Source organism: Lissotriton helveticus, chromosome 10 (assembly GCF_964261635.1).
Source record: "Lissotriton helveticus chromosome 10, aLisHel1.1, whole genome shotgun sequence".
In the NCBI taxonomy this organism is placed as follows: Eukaryota; Metazoa; Chordata; class Amphibia; order Caudata; family Salamandridae; genus Lissotriton; species Lissotriton helveticus.
In genome coordinates this window covers 303121723-303139203 of record NC_136071.1, presented here as the reverse complement: position 1 = coordinate 303139203, position 17481 = coordinate 303121723, and the positions used below count along the sequence as shown (strand labels likewise).

Genomic DNA, 17481 nt, shown 5'->3' with positions numbered 1-17481 from the left:
AAAGGGCAGAAAGGTCACAAAAAACTGGGGAAACGAGTGGCCCAGAGGCAGAAAGGTCACAAGAAAGGGCAGAAAGGTCACATAAAACGGGGGGAAACAAGTGGCACAGAAGGCAGAAAGGTCCCAGGAAGGGGCAGAAAGGTCACAGAAAACGGGGGGAAAGGAGTGGCACAGAGGTAGAAAGGTCACAAGAAAGGGCAGAAAAGGTCACAAAAACGGGGGAAATGAGTGGCACAGAGGCAGAAAGGTCCCAAGAAAGGGCAGAAAGGTCACAAAAAACAGGGGGAAACGAGTGGCACAGAGGCAGAAAGGTCCCAGGAAAGGGCAGAAAGGTCACAAAAAACAGGGGGAAACAGGTGGCACAGAGGCAGAAAGGTCACAAGAAAGGGCAGAAAGGTCAAGCTGTGTGACCAGGGGTGTAACACAGGCCCCTGCCGCCCCAACATTGCGGGGGCCCCCAACCTCCAGGGGCCCCCCTCAGCACAGTACTTTGGCCGGAAAGCTCCTGATTAAGCACAGAGAGGGCCTCTCTACATATCTTGCAGGGGGCCCTCTCAAGTTTCATTATGTCACTGTGTTAGACAATGGGTATCTGAAATCGAATGACCACAGAGTGTCCCGTTATTCCAACCTGAATAAATTGCCCATTCTTTTAAATGCTTATATGCCACTCTTTACTCTGCTGAGGACCCGGCTGAGAAGGATACCTGGTCATATTTAGTGCAGGTCCCTTTGGAGTAATTAACACCTCAGGATGCCTCGCATTTGGATCATGATATCCAGATGAATGAGGTGTTGGCAGTGATTTCCCACTTATGGTCGAGCAAGGCACCAGGGCAGGTTGGCTACAGATAAATAATTTGCAACCTCGCTAGCTCCCATACTTACCCACCTGTACAGCTCATTCAGCACCACAGGCTCCCTGACTGGTACTATGAAGCTAGCTACCATTACGGTGCTGCCCAAGCCCAGCAAGGACCTTGAACATTGTTCCTCATACCAGACAATTTTACTACTAAATGCGGACACCAAGATCTTCACTAACATATTAGTGAACTGACGGGCTCCATATATGTAGGACCTCGGGCGTTTAATTAGACAGTGTTAATACCCAAGTGGGGCTGTAGTGCAACACCAAATACTTGAGCCACCACTTGGATAAAACCCAGTGGGCCTCGTTTACAAGAAGTGGAGCATCGCTGCCGGAAAGCAGTGATGCTCCACTTCTCAGTGCGCTCTTCTTGCGACACCAATGATGCGTCATATTTATAATATGACGCATCATGTCGCAAGGAAGGACAAATATGTCAGTAAAACTGACGTATCTGCCAGCGCAAAAATTGGCGCATCGTGGGAGTTGTGTCAGAAGCCTGACGCAACCCCAGCAATGTTCCTTTCACATGGGGCAAGCCCCATGAGAAAGGGCCTGCGTCATCCTTGCACCTGCCATGAGGCAGGTGTAAGGTTTTGATGCATTGGTGTGCTAGAAGTAGCGCAGCGAAATCTCACAGATTTCGCTGCGCCAAACCTACAACCCTTTCTTGCGGGGTTACGCCCACCCTGAATACATTATACATGGCGCTGGTATAATGTAGCGCAGGGGTCTACGAAGTGACGCAGCTACCTAGATGCATCACTTCATAAATATGGCACTACATGGTGTATTTTTTTACGCCACTGGTGCGTCACAAAAAGTGACACACCGGTGGTGCAAAAGTGACGCAGGGGCTCATAAATGAGCCCCAGTGTTCCAAGGTTCTTGTGCTATTATTGTCGGTGAACACTGGGAAAGTATTTCAATGGGTACATTGGCCATGCCTGCTTTCAAAGCTCTGGGAGGTGGGCCCTGGTGTGTGGTTCAGGTGCTGGGTTTGGTGTAGCTACTCAGGCCCCAGGGTGACAGTTCGAGTTAATGGCCTGACTTCTTCACCCTTTGACATTGCCCATGGCACTCAGCAAGGCTGACCATTGTCTCCACTCTTTTTCACCCTGTACATGGAGCCCCTTGAAGAGTGTGTTCATAAAAACCCCACAATAACGGGTATCCCCATGGGAGAGGGGGACCACAAGCTTGCGCTCCATGTGAACAACGCTTTGGTTGACTGACACATCCGCTCAAGTCCTTGCTCTTTCTTGTGCAAGAACTGGAGGATTTTGGAAAAGATTCCAGGTTTAAAGTCAAACTCTAGAAATCTAAGCTCCTCAATTTAACAAACCAACTTACCCTCAAGCGCCTCTTTCCCTTCTCATGGGTGGAGCAGGGGCTGGTGAACCTAGGCCTTCAAATTCACTCCACACTGGCTCGAGCTGCAGAGATCAATTATGGCACCCTTCTCTCAAAAGTTCTAGCTGGTCTACAGTCATGTGGCCATCAAAATGACTCTGCTGCCTAAGATTCTATATGTTATGCAGAGGTTACCATGCAGTCCCCACCGGAAGTTTTGAAAAATTTCAACATCTTATAGAAGATTACATCTGAACGGGTAAGAAAGCCCCTATGGCGAAAAAGTGGGCCTCCTTATCTCCGGTAGAGGGTGGGCTCTGGGTTCCCGATCTTACACATTACTATCACGTGACGAAGCTTTGGTATGTAGTAGAATGGACCATGCCCCTCTCATAGAAACACAGGTGCTTCATTGATCAGGAATTGCTGGCATGCATATCTGGAAGATACCCAGGCTACCCAAACAACACTGGCCACATGGGGTGTACAGATCATGAGTCCCTAGGTGTACAATGGGGACCTGGGACAGGGTGCAGATCCTGAAAAAGCTCTCCACTTCCATCTCCCCACAAACAACAACTATTGGTAAACCAGATTTTCCTCCAGCCTGTCAATGTCCAACTACATACAGTGACAACAAGCCAACTGCAAAAGAATAGGCAACTTTTTTGATTCCCACAGGGCTATTGGACTTCTACCAGATTCAATACCATCATGATATTCCTTCCACCATCCACTTGCATTACCTGGTAATCCACCATTGGGTCACTTAACCCATCATCCGACCACATGGTAATTCTCCCTACTACCATTTAATAATAATAATAATAATAAAACCATTTATTAAGCGCCTGGTTACACTTAACAGTGTGAGAAATGGTTTCTGGCTAGGACTAAAGATAAGCACATCCATGCTGAAATTATACATACAGAAGTGGCCAGCTCAGGGCGCTGGTGTTGGGCTACATGTAAAATTCAAAATAGACAGAGACCCATTAGTTTTATAAGCTTTTATGCACCAGTAGATGATAACGCTAAAGCTTATGAAGACCTGTTCCAATCTTTACAGATGGTGGCAGGAGATATTATCATCGGAGGGGATTTTAATGTACTTATGAACTAAAACCTGGATTCAACTACTCAATCAAGAAAGCAGCTCAAGCCTAAATCACTGAAAATAATTCTTAACTATAAAATAACACTAGACCTTTGCGATCCATAGCGTACACGAAACCTGTTAAATAAAGAAGACACATGCTGGTCAGGCAGATTTAAGTCTTCCTCTAGGATTGATTTTTTTCTTGTTTCTAGACATCTTAATTTGCATCAACAGAGGACTCTTCATAACGGGTTCTCTGATCACGCAATGTTAGTCACTGAGTTTGTTTTAGGGAAAAACGTAAAATCTCCTAAAAGCTGGGTGTTCAACAAAACATATTTGAACGACGAAATATGGGTCGCATCATTGAAACTAGAGATCAGAGATTTTGTGTCTCGTAACATTGAAACAGCCCCACTTAATATTGTTTGGGATGCCTTGAAGGCCTTCATTCGCGGCATCGGTATAGGCAAGGATGCAGCCGCACTGAGAGCAGCTAGATCCAATAAGAATTCATTGGAACAAAGAATACAAGTTTTAACCAATTTAAGGCAGATGAACCCCTCCAGTATTATTCAACATCAATTAAATTAAGCAAAACGGGAACTGAGTGCAAATTTTTTTACCCAGAGCGAGGAGATTTTTCGTAGACAATCCCAGAAAATTTATGAAGATAGTAATTTTACTGGGAAGTTTTTAGCGTGGCAGGTCAGAGAGCAAGCTTCCGCTAATTCGATCAGAGTTCTAAAATGCCCAGTGACCTATATAGACACAGCAAATACGGCTGAGATAGGGAACATAATGCTTACCCATTATAATAATATTTACAGTTAGCAACATAATATAGACCAGCAAAAGTTAACAGACTTTTTAGGAAAGTACGCATTGCCTTCCCTTTCCCAAACTGAACAATCGACAATGGCGAGTCCATTTTCTATGGAAGAAATAGAGTTGGTAGTGAAGAATCTCCCAAACGGCAAGGCCTGTGGCCCAGATGGTCTGCCTGCTGAGTTTTTTTAAAGTCTTTTTTTGTTCCTTTTCCGATATTTATTTGCAATTACTGAATTCTATGTTGGAAGGGGGACCATTATCAGATTCATTTCGGGAAGGAACTGTGGTGAGCTTTTTGAAGAAGGGGAAAGAAGCCAAAGACCTAAACTCATATCGACCCATTACCTTATTAAATTCCGATTATAAAATAGCTACAAAATTACTATCAATGCGCTTTAACCAAATATCAACAGATCTGATCCATCCTGATCAGAATGGTTTCATTGCAGGTAGGCAACTGATTACGAGCACGCATTATTTGATTGAAGCTCTAGATTATTTTGAGACACGAGGGATTCCAGCGTTAATTTTGTTATTAGATGCTGAAAAAGCTTTTGATTTGGTGGTTTGGGAAACACTTTTTTATTATTTTGTAGTATTTTTCTATTCCAGAGAAAATTATAAATCTAATCTAAAATCTTTACACGGGTGCCAAAGCCAATATCATCGTAAATACGGTAGTGGTTGGGTCAGTCTTAGTCAAGTGTGGCACGAGGCAAGGCTGCCCACTATCACCCGTTCTTTTTGCGATCTTTATCGAACCCTTAGCAGTTGCAATCCGGAATTGCGCGAATATTCTTCCTCCCGTCCCTTTAATGGCTAAGATCAAACTATACGCTGACAATATTATGCTGTTATTTAAACCCGAAATACAATCACAAGTTAGGGTACTTCAGATTTTTAAGGAATTTTAAGCTTTGGGGGATACCGGATCAATAAAAAGAAAACGGAAATTCTGGTTTCTGGAGGTAGAGATACAGAACTGCTTTCTGACATAAGTTGCTATATTAATAGTAAACCTAAAAGATATCTTGGTTTTTTTTTTCAGCTTCAGTTAATGATCTGTATAAGCTTAATTTTGACCCCTTCTTCAAAACATCCGGGTAATGCTCGCACGGTGGAATTCACTGCCACTATCGATTCTTAGCTGGGTCGCTTTGATAAAAATGTCCGTTCTTCCTTTATTTAATTTTTTGTTCTCTACTATTTCTTGTTTTTTTGCAGGAGTTTTTTTTTCAAAGGTAGAATCTTTGTTCTCGGCTTTTGTCTGGGCGAAAAAAACACCCCGAATCGCAATGGGCATTCTTTATGAGGAATCGGATCAAGGAGATCTCTCTTTGCCAAATCTCAGGGATTATTATGATGCATATTTTGCACAGTATTTGTCGAGATTTAAAAAAAACCAAACTCATGGCCAAAACTTATTTATAAATTTCTTTTTCAATTTAATTTGCCTAGAAAGTCAGATACCTCCCCCTCTGCAGGTACTTAAATCTCCCAAATTAGTCCGCTATAAGACAATGCTATGGTTTTTTTTAAAATGCTGCGCTATGTTTAAAAGATATTCATTTCCCTTGTTTAATTCAACAACCCTGCTATCCAGTACATTTTCATTAATAGGGATTAAAAGAGGGTCAGAGATAGCGGAAAATTGGGCCAGGGCAGGATTTACTAAAGTAATCGATTTTTTAAGAAATGAATTATGGATAACCCCGATAGAGATGGCACGTTTAATTCACAAGAACTTTATGTTGACCGGGTCTTATACTATGATTTATAAATTTTTGGTGCAATTGGATGTTTCACAGTTTAATCAGCCAGCCAATTGGTTAACGACCTTTTTGTGAATGAAGGTGCAAGGAAACCCGGGGATTGGAAGCGCTGTTTAGCGCAGAGTAGGGAGGAGGACTTAAGCCAAAAAGCAATTAAAAAATGTCAGGAACAAGAAAATCATGAATTATCTTTGAACACCTGGCGGACTATTAACAAATTTAATTTCAACACACTACGGGTGCCAATTGGCGCGGAATGTTATTTTTTGGTAAATGGTTATTGTACCGTACACCTGCGGCCATTTCTAAAATGTATGCAAATCATTCACCTAACTGTTTTAGATGCCTACAACATGCTCCGGCCAATTGGTCCCATGTAATGGTCCACTGTACTAAAATCAGGGTATTCTGGGATGAAATATTTGTTTTCTTTCAAACCTATTTGAAGATTATGATTTTCTTAAATGTAAAATTGATGCTTTATGGTTTTGATCCGGATCTCAAGCTCTCTGACCAGCTAGCCTAATTAGTGTATATTGCAATGGCAGTGGCCAGGTCTTTGCTATTGCAGAACTGGCGGTCAGAACAGATCCCATCCATGCAGGAATGGTTACAGAAAATAAGGAGAGTCAGGAAAAGCAAAGACATTTATGCATTGCGGGCAGGGGGAGTAAGTAACTTTGATAAAATCTGGGGAATTTACTTTGATTCATTTTGTATATATGGGATGTTGAGGATGGAAGTAATTGTTATTATTGATTGTATCTGCCGAAGGGAGATGCTCTATGATGAATTTTGTTTTTCTGTATTATTGATTAGTAATGTCACTAAAGGACTTCAATAAATAAAAGAAAATAAAAAAAAACTTAACCCATCTTCCACCCACATGGTAGTTCACCCTACTACCATTTGAGAAATGGCTTCTGGCTAGGACTAAAGATAGGCACCTCCTCTCTAACATCTATACCTTTCTCACTGCATCACAGGCCCCAGTCAAATCCACAGCACAACGTCTTTGGGAGACAGAGTGCAAGCGTGCCTTTCCAATAAAGAATGGTCAAATAGTCTAAAATGACCCAACACCTCCACACGTGGCACCTCAGGCAATGAAACACTACTTAAAATAGTCCTTATTGGTACTACACCGCTATGTGACTGGCTCAGTGGAACAGGGACGGGGACGCACATTCCTGATGGGGTTGTGCACAAGTGGGAACCTTGACATAACTTCTTTGGCAGTGCCCAAAGCTCCAGCATTACCGGTCAGAAGTCCTTGCCTCAGTCAATCAAGAGTGCAACTCTGACCTCTTTAGATTCCTGAGTTTTGTCCTGCTCGGGCTCCAAAAAGCCTTGACCTACCCTTGAAATCCACATCGGGCGAGCCATAACCCTAGCCCTCTATGTGGTCAAAAATGTTTTGCTGGCATGCTGGGACACTGACAACATGCCCACTCACTTAGACTGGCTCTACAAAATATGGGATCTCCTAGGCATTGAAAAACTGACGGCCTCGGTAGAGCACACAATACCTCAATCAAACAAGGCATGAGGTCCCAACCTGCAGTTCCTGTCACAATAATTTCTAGAATTAACATGCCCTGTCCACCTACATATACTTCATCTCATACCTACAGACCAGTTTACTGACTGATCTCCATAGGAACTATTATTGCATTCCACCCCAATCTATGGACTGAGCGACACACCTTGTCCCCACCTCGAATGTCATTCTCATAACTAGATAGGTTGTTTTTCCTCCTACCTATCCCTAATATCCCCCTCTCTCTACCTATTTTCTACTATCCTCTTCTTTCACCAAATACTGTTCCTCGCTGGCCGGTGGATGTAGATGAGATGTTTTAGTATTGTTCTCCTCCAGTATTAAAACTAATAAAAAATGTAAACTTAACCAGGCACACACAAAGGACGCTTACGTTTGACTGAGTGGCCATCCACATCCTGATGGGCCATCCTGGGCAGGATGGGTGGGAGGAGCTGACACAGCTGAATAGGCTGTGTCCTGTCCCCACACAAAGGGCTGCATATGCCCCTGTAGTGAGCCTGGAGCCAGAGTTAGGAAGGGGATCCTCTCTGCACTTCAACGCCTTTCTCAGAAGTCACCTCCACTTTAAAGGCACAACTGGGTGTAAGTACTGGGTATCTGACCCCACTAAATCAGACACTACTGGACCTGTGAAGAACACTGCCAGGAAAAAGGACTGCTGTGCCACTACCAGGACTGTCTCTCTGCTGAACCGCTGCTCTGGAAGAACTGCTTTTCTACTCTGCTGTGCTGCACAGCTGCCTGACATCCTCTGCCCCACTGAGGAAGGACTGAACACATCTCACTTGAACTAATAGTGACTTCAAGGGCATCTTGTTTTAAGTCTTAGAGACATCAAAGATTTCTCATCACTTTCAAAAACATTTGGATTTTGCTTGCTGCAAGTCTTGCCCTGCCAAGTAGGGACCGATACAATCCTGGGCTTTGTGAAGTTGATATAAAGTGCTGCAACCGCTGAAACCCACACATCAACGACGTTGCGCTGATTGGAACCTGTGGATCCTACTTGATGCTGACACATCGCGGATGCTGTCCGAATCGCATACATTGCATCACCAACTGCACAATGCATTGTCTCCAGATTCTGTAGCATCTCCCCCTTTGCGCGGCTGGGCGCTGACACATAGCTTAGTGCTGCGTACATCACCTCCAGCCCAGGAATTCGACGATGCATCACTTTGGTGCTCTTCACATCTTAACACTATAGATATCTTTGTCAGTGTACAGCATGGAACTAATTCATTGCCTACATCAAAGGGATCAAGAACAACGCATCCCCTCCACTGCTCCCTGCATAATTCTCTAAATCAACAAATCCAAAGTACTGTTCAGTGCGCTAAGATTGGTCCTTATATCTTGCCTGCACTTCATCGTGGTCAGCTTGAACCTTTGGATTTAATCCGGTCTAGCATGACCAGATAGCCCCAGTTGGCGCTATTGACTTCTAAGTACTACAACACAGTTTGTCTTTATAAAGTAATAACTGAACTTCTACTTATATTATTTTTGTTACTTGTGTCTTGTTTAGTTCATAAAAATGTAATTTTTTTTACTTGGTATGGAGTCTTTTGTTTAAAGTGTTGCACAAATATTTTGCACATTTCCTCTTAAGTTAAGCCTGACTGCTCTGTGCCAAGAGACCAGAGGGTGAGCACAGGGTGTGTATCAGACTTACCTTGACTAGGATTGTGGTTCCTGCTTAGACAGGGTGCATATCTCTACCAACCAGAAACTCAATTACTAACACAAAGTATTTCAGCAAATCAAGTTTTCCTTCAGGAACTCTATGGAAATTACAGGCAACCAAATCATTATTCTTGATTGGATGTATGTGTTGAAGAATTCTTTAGTGAACTTTCAATTTCATACTACCTATATAGATTTTGCCACAGGGACATGACAGTCTATAAATAGCTTATTTGTTTTACAGGTAAGGAATCTGACATTTTTTCTCATTTGCTTCTGCCCCAGAATGTTAATTACCTTTCAGTGCTCTCTGAATTTACCTGCCAAGCAATTGTGACACCTAGTGATTTCCCTTCTGGGCCCTCTTTGGTTCTCCCTTAGTTCTGCATCTTTGACGTTTAATGCTGCCTCTGCTCTGCATTGCCACATATAATACATTTGTTTTTTTTATACATTGTTCTAGGAATATGCTGTACATGTTGTTTGTTATTCAGTTACTCTTCTTGGGATTCTGTCTGCACATCTCGTATAAGGTTGGTAGGAATACTTAAGAACATTGTGTACTGTTGTCTTTGCTTGTTTGGCAATAGCTCCTAATGTCTAGACATAACACCCTTATACAGCTGCATCTTTGAACACAATAGTTGTATCACATAAATGGTGTCCTGTCCCTTTTGGGGCAGAGAGGAGAATTCTTGTTGAGAGGACTGTTATGGAATGACTATAGTACCTGACATGCAGCCCTGCATAAAATATGTTTACACTCATGATGCAGAACACCAAACTATAAACACCAGGTGTGGGGTTTTAGGCTAATCCCAGAGATACTGTATATATTCCTGTGCTCACACAGTAAGGATTGATTTAGTCAGATAGAAAATTTGCCATTGGTTTGGATGATCATCTTGTATACCCTGTTAGTAATGCTAATTTCTCTCCTCTTGCCTCTGTCTGCACCCCTCTTCCCTCTTTCTGCAACTCCCTTGCCTCTTTCTGTACCCCTGATCCCTCTTTATGCCCCTTTCCCCTTTCTGTACCTCTGTTGCTTCTTTCTGCAATTCTCTTGCCTCTTTCTGTACCCTTCACACCTCTTTCAGCACCTCTGTTATTTCTTTCTGCACTTCTTTTATTTCTTTCTACATCCCTCCTGCCTCTTTCTGTACCTCTCTTTCCTCTTTCGCACCCCTCTTGCCTCTTTCTGCACCTCTCTTTCTTCTTTCTGCACCCCTATTGCCTCTTTCTGCACCCCTTCCCTCGTTCTGCACACCTCTTCCCTCTTTCTGTACTTCTGTTCCATCTTTCTGCACTTCTCTCTTTCTGCACCCCTCTTGCATCTGTCTGCACCTCACGTGCCTCTTTCTGCACCTCTCCTTCCACTTTCTGTACCCGTGTTGCATCTTTCTGCACTTCTCTTCCTTTTTTCTCTGCCTTTCTTGATTCTTTCTATAACTTTCTTGTCTGTTTTATCACTTATCTTGCTTCTTTCTGCACCTCTTTTGCTTCTTTCAGAACTTCTCTTGCCTCTGTCTGCACTTATTTCTCTTGATTCTGCAACTCTCTTGTCTCTTTCATCACTTCTCTTGCTTCTTTTTGCATCTCTGTTGCTTCTTTCTGCACCCCTATTACCACTTTCTGCACCTCTCTTGCCTTTTTTTGCACCTCTGTTGCTTCTTTCTTCATTAGTCTTGCTTCTTTGTGCACCCCTTTTGCCTCTTTCTGTACCTCTCTTGCCTCTTTCTGTACCCCTTCCCTCTTTCTGCATACCTCTTCCCTCTTTCTGTACTTCTCTTCCTTCTTTCTGTACTCATCTTCTCTCTTTCTGCACCCCTCATTCCTCTGTCTGTACCTCATTTGCCTCTTTCTGCACCTCTCCTGCCTCTTTCTGCACCCATGTTGCCTTTTTCTGCACTTATCTTCCTTTTTCTGTGCCTTTCTTGAATCTTTTTCAACTCTCTTGTCTGTTTTATCACTTTGCTTGGTTCGTTCTGCACCTCTATTGCTTCTTTCAGAACTTCTCTTGCCTCTTTCTATACTTCTTTTTCTTGATTCTACAACTCTCTTGTCTCTTTCATCACTTCTCTTGCTTCTTTTTGTACCTCTGTTGTTTTTTCTACACCCCCCTTGCATCTTTCTGCACTCATCATGCTTCTTTCTGCACTCCTTTTGCCTCTTTCTGCACCTCTCTTTCTTCTTTCTGAACCTCTCTGGCCTCTTTCTGCACCTCTATTGCTTCTTTCAGAACTTCTCTTGCCTCTTTCTGTGCTTCTTTTTCTTGATTCTGCAACTCTCTTGTCTCTTTCATCACTTCTCTTGCTTCTGTTTGCATCTCTGTTGCTTCTTTCTGCACCCCTATTACCACTTTCTGCACCTCTCTTGCCTTTTTTTGCACCTCTGTTGCTTCTTTCTTCATTAGTCTTGCTTCTTTGTGCACCCCTTTTGCCTCTTTCTGTACCTCACTTGCCTCTTTCTGTACCCCTTCCCTCTTTCTGCATACCTCTTCCCTCTTTCTGTACTTCTCTTCCCTCTTTCTGTACTCATCTTCTCTCTTTCTGCACCCCTCATTCCTCTGTCTGTACCTCATTTGCCTCTTTCTGCACCTCTCCTGCCTCTTTCTGCACCCATGTTGCCTTTTTCTGCACTTATCTTCCTTTTTCTGTGCCTTTCTTGAATCTTTTTCAACTCTTTTGTCTGTTTTATCACTTTGCTTGGTTCTTTCTGCACCTCTATTGCTTCTTTCAGAACTTCTCTTGCCTCTTTCTACACTTCTTTTTCTTGATTCTACAACTCTCTTGTCTCTTTCATCACTTCTCTTGCTTCTTTTTGTACCTCTGTTGTTTTTTCTACACCCCCTTGCATCTTTCTGCACTCATCATGCTTCTTTCTGCACTCCTTTTGCCTCTTTCTGCACCTCTCTTTCTTCTTTCTGAACCTCTCTGGCCTCTTTCTGCACCTCTATTGCTTCTTTCAGAACTTCTCTTGCCTCTTTCTGCGCTTCTTTTTCTTGATTCTGCAACTCTATTGTCTCTTTTATCACTTCTCTTGCTTCTTTCTGCACCTCTGTTGCTTTTTTCAATACTCCTCTTGCCTCTTTCTGCACCCCTCTTGCCTTTGACTGCACCTCACTTGCCTCTTTCTGCACCTCTCCTGCCTCTTTTTGCACCTGTGTTGCCTCTTTCTGTACTTATCTTCCTTTTTTCTGCACCTTTCTTGATTCTTTCTGAACTCTCTTATTTTTTATCACTTCTCTTGCTTCTTTCTGCAACTCTATTGCTTCTTTCAGAACTTCCCTTGCCTCTTTCTGCACTTCTTTTTCTTGATTCTGCAACTCTCTTGTCTCTTTCATCACTTCTCTTGCTTTTTTCTGCACCTCTGTTGCTTTTTAATACATCCCTCTTGCCTCTTTCTGCACCCCTCTTGCTTCTTTCCATACCTCTCTTGTCTCTTTCTCCATCCCTCTTCCCTCTTTCTGTACCTCTCTTGCTTCTTTCTGTACCCTTCTTCCCTTTTTGCATCCCTCTTGCCTCTTTCTGCGCCCATCTTCCCTCTTTCTGTACCTCTCTTGCCTCCCTCTGCTTGCACCCCTCTTGCCTCCTTCTGCACCTCTGTTCCTTCTTTCTGTACTTCTCTTGCTTCTTTCTGCACCTCTCTGTCCTATTTTTGTACCTCTATTTCCCCTTTCTGTGACCCCTTCCCTCTTTATGCACATCTCGTCCCTCTTTCTGTACTTCTCTTTTCTCTTTGTGCACTTCTCTCCTCTCTTTCTATACCCCTCTCACCTTTATCTGCACCCTGCTTGCCTCTTGCTGCACCTCTCCTACCTCTTTCTCGACGGGTGTTGCCTCTTTCTACACTTCTCTTCATTTTGTCTGTCTTTCTTGATTCCTTGTGCAACTCTCTTGTCTGTTTGATCACTTCTCTTGCTTCTTTCTGCACCTCTGTTGCTTCTTTCATCACTTCTCTTGTCTCTTTCATCCCCTCATGCCTCTTTCTGTACCCCTTTTGCTTCTTTCTGCACCCCTTTCCCTCTTTTGGCACCCCTCTGCCCGCTTTTTGCATCTCTGTTGCTTCTTTCTGTGCTTCTCTTGCCTCTTTCTGCACCCCTCTTGTCTCTTTCTGTACCCCCGTTGTTTCTTTCTGCACTTCCATTGCTTCTTTCTGTACCTCTCTTGTACATTTCTGCACCCCTTGTACCTCTTTCTGCTCCTCTCTTGCCCTTCTGCTCCTGTCTTGGAAATTTCTGCACCCTGCACCCCTCTTGCCTTTTTCTCCACCACTCTTGTCTCTGTCTGCACTTCTCTTCACTCTTTATGCACCCCTCTTGCCTCTGTCTACACCTCACTTGCCTCTTTCTGCACCTCTCCTGCCTCTTTTTCCACCTTTGTTGCCTCTTTCTGTACTTCTCTTCCTTTTTTCTGTCTTTCTTGATTATTTCTCAACCCTCTTGTCTGTTTTATCACTTTTCTTTCTTCTTTCTGCACCTCTATTGCTTCTTTCAGAACTTCTCTTGCCTCTTTCTACACTTCTTTTTCTTGATTCTGCAACTCTCTTGTCTCTTTCCTCACTTCTGTTGCTTCTTTTTCTACACCCCTCTTGCCTCTTTCTGCACCCCTATTGCTTCTTTCTGCACCCATCTTGACTCTTTCTGTACCCCTCATCCCTTTTTTTGCATCTCTGATGCTTCTTTCTGCACTAATCTTGCCTCTTTCTGCACCCCGCTTGTCTCTGTCTGCACCTCTGTAGCTTCTTTCTGTACTTCTCTTGCTTCTTTCTGCACCCCTCTTGTATCTTTCTGCACCTCTGTTGCTTCTTTCTGTACTTCTCTTGTTTCTTTCTGCACCTCTCTTGCAAATTCCTGCACCCCTTGTCCCTCTTTCTGCCCCCCTCTTGTCCTTCTGCTCCTCTCTTGCAAATTTCTGCACCCTGCATCCCTCTTGCCTTTTTTCCACCACTCTTGCCTCTGCCTGCACCCCGTGTGCCTCTTTCTGCACCTCTGTTCCTTCTTTCTGCATTTCACTTGCTTCTTTCTGCACCCCTCTTGTATCTTTTTGTCCTACTGTTGCTTCTTACTGCACCTCTCTTTTTTTAACAATTTTTATTTGCCAACGATAGAGTATTAGACACAAGGCAAATAAGATACCCAAAATGGAACAGCTCAGGTATCTAACATAACACAATCATTATTCACATAAAAGAAGAGGAATAACACAAAAATGGAGAGAAGGATTAATGAGTAAACTCATATATACATCAACTTAAAGGAATAGTCAAGTCATTCTATACCTCCCCTATATCTTTCTACTTATACCACTTAGAACATAAGTCCCCAAATTGCAGTACACTTAATTGTAGAACGAACACCTCTCTTCTTAGCCAGCGCATGTTCCATATCATATATCTGCCTTACTAGCAGCCACCAATCCATAACATATGGGGGTTTTGGTGATATCCACACCCTAGCAATATTTAATCTTGCCACAACTAATAAAATAGCAAGCCAACTGTTACATTTAGGACTCACAGAACTATATCCCATCATGATTTCGATGATCAACAGAGGTATTTCTATACCTAGCTTTTGACGCAGAACATCCCCAAACTTCTGCCAGAATATTGTCAGTCTGGACATGTTACAAACGTGTTTAATGTCAGCCGCATATGGATTACATCTTGGGCATTTTGTCCGTTCGCTACTTCTACTATTATCCGATGACCATTTAGCTATTCTTTTGGGAGTATAGCAATAGAGGCATATTGTGCGGTGTTGCTGCAGTCACAAATTAGTAGCACGTACAGCTTTGTCTAAAAGCTTGTGATATAGGGCCAGCCGCTATCGGCGTCCCCATCACCCTACTCCAACGATCAGCTAATCTCTCACAATCTTCTAATCTGTAGCTACTTAGCCATTTGTACACCCTACTGATCAAAGACTTTGATTCTACTGCATACAGAAAACCCCATATCTCGGATTCTGTTATGTTTATTAATTTTAAATCTTATAAAAAGTAATCCCGAATTTGATAGCAGTTAAACAGCATATGCTCTGGTAGTTTATGCTTCCTCTGCAGTCTCTCAAACAAGACAAAGCCACGATAGTCATAGACATCTCCTAAACATGCAACTCCACATCTAGCCCATTTTATACCCACAGCATCCTGGAATATCTCCGTAAACCCTGGATTATGTCAAAGCCGAAGCTTATTATGATAAAGAAAGATATTACCACTAAGCAGGATAGCACGCCAAATTAGTATATCATCCCATATAGTCTTAAATGTTACCCTTTTAAAATAGTTTGGGTCATTGACTCTATACAGGGACATATAACTCTCCCCCCCCCCAATATAAACTTTTGACTGAAGATAGTGTTGGCAGGCTACGTAAATGAATAAAACAGGCTGAGCAAAAATATGCTTTAAAATCAGGAAACTCTAAACCGCCTTCACTAAAAGGAAGTTTCAATCGGTCTATTGCTCGTCTTGCCTTCCTATATCCCCATATAAAACTACCTAAAAAATACATTTGGAAAGTGTAATGGAATAGAGCGAAAAAATAAAGAAATTTAGGCAGAATCTTCATTTTTATGATGTTAATTCTGCCAATGATATCAATAAGCTGCTTATGTCATTTTTTTAGAGACTTAATTGTTTTTTTATCAGAGCGTCGTACTTTAAAGATAATATTCTATATACCTGTGCTGCTATTCCTAACCCCCAGATAAGTAACGACTGAACAGACTCCCTGCACTGGGGGCAGCGGTTTATGATTGAAAAGAACTTGGGTATTATTGACATTTAGTTTATAGCCTGAAATTAATACAAACTGGCCGGCTGCTTCTGTAATTATTTTTAGTGCTTCCCTGATTCTGTTGAGAAAACCGCTATGTCATCTGCATATGTGATGACTATGAGAGAGCTTGTCCCAGACATAAAAGCCTTTTTTTGTGGACTATTTTGCAAGACAGAAATGAATGGCTCTACATAAAGAGCAAATAATAAAGGTGAGAGGGGACATCCCTGACGAGTACCACAAAGTACCGGGAAGGTTGACGACTGCAGGCCTAAATATACTAATTTAGCGCATGGCTTATCATATAGAGCTTGTATCTGCTTCATAAATTGACCCTTAATCCCAAAGGCTAGACGTGTAGCCTAAAGAAATTCCCACCCCACTCAGTCAAACACTTTTTCCGCATCTAACAGAATCATACCGAGTGAGGTGGATCTTATATTTGCCATATCAAAGGCGGTTACTGCCATGTTAACGTGAGCAGTAGTGTCTCTCCCTTGAATGAACCCATGCTGGTGAGGGGAGACCAGACTAGGCATTATTGAGGCTAGGCGATACGCGAGAATTTTAGCATACATTTTTGCGTCAGCATTTATAAGGGAAATTGGCCGATATGACCCACACGCCTTTGCTGGTTTGTTTTTTTTTCAAGAAAAAAACAATCTTCGTCATGTACCATGATTCAGGAGTTCCACCATTTGTTCCAACAAACTATTACCTGACTAAATGGTATCAACAGGACATCTTTAAGATTTTATAAAATTCCAGGGGGGTGGAATTTTATCTTACCCCGCTGCTAAAGCACTAATTGCTATTTCTATCTCATTGGTTGAGATACCCTCATCAACTGAATCAGATACCTCATTCCCCATATTTATTAAACAGCTATTCTGGATATAGCTGAGGATATCTTCCTGCTTTGGCTGAATCGTTGGGGTATACAACGTTTGATAGTAGAGAACAAACTGCTTAAGTATCTGTTGTGGGTGCTCGTATAATATATTGTTTAACCCCTTAATTGCTTTTATATGAGCCTTAGCCCGAACGTCTGCCCCTTTAAAGGCAATAATATTATTTTGACCCCAAATTTATATTGTGACAGGCGGTATTTACTATATCTTGCCACGCTTTTCTCTCTAAATGTATTCCTCAAAGTTGAACGTAGATCAATTAAAGCTGACCCCAATTGTTCCAATTCATCTGTGCCCTTCATAACTGCCTCTGTGTGTCAGTCTCTGCCACACGTATCGCTAATATAGTCTCTTTAATTGCATTTACTCGATCTTTGTTTTGCCAGATATACTGTTGTGTGTACCCGCTAATAACAGCGTTACATGCGTCCCACACTACTGTAGGGGAAGCTGATCCTATATTTTCCTTAAAGAAAACCTCAAATTGACCCCTAATCTTAACCACATATTCCTGATCGCTCAGTAAATACCTAGGAAACGAGAAGGGTCTAGGTGCCTTGTTCTCATCAGGAGTCTTAAATGTAAAAAGAATAGGGTTGTGGTCAAAG

At 42.5% G+C, this 17481-nt stretch overlaps 1 long non-coding RNA gene across 2 annotated transcripts in view; it reads left to right on the top strand.

Annotated features, from left to right (window-relative positions):
• The window catches only part of LOC144785170 (uncharacterized), a 270943-nt gene that overhangs the window by 46681 nt on the left and 206781 nt on the right, over positions 1 to 17481 (top strand). Inside the window, exon 2 of one of the 2 annotated variants that reach the window (XR_013601792.1) lies at positions 9640 to 9709. The exons of the other annotated variant lie outside the window; for it this stretch is intronic. This is a non-coding gene — a long non-coding RNA (uncharacterized LOC144785170). The remainder of the gene's footprint in view (positions 1 to 9639; positions 9710 to 17481) is intronic. 2 annotated transcript variants of the gene reach the window in all.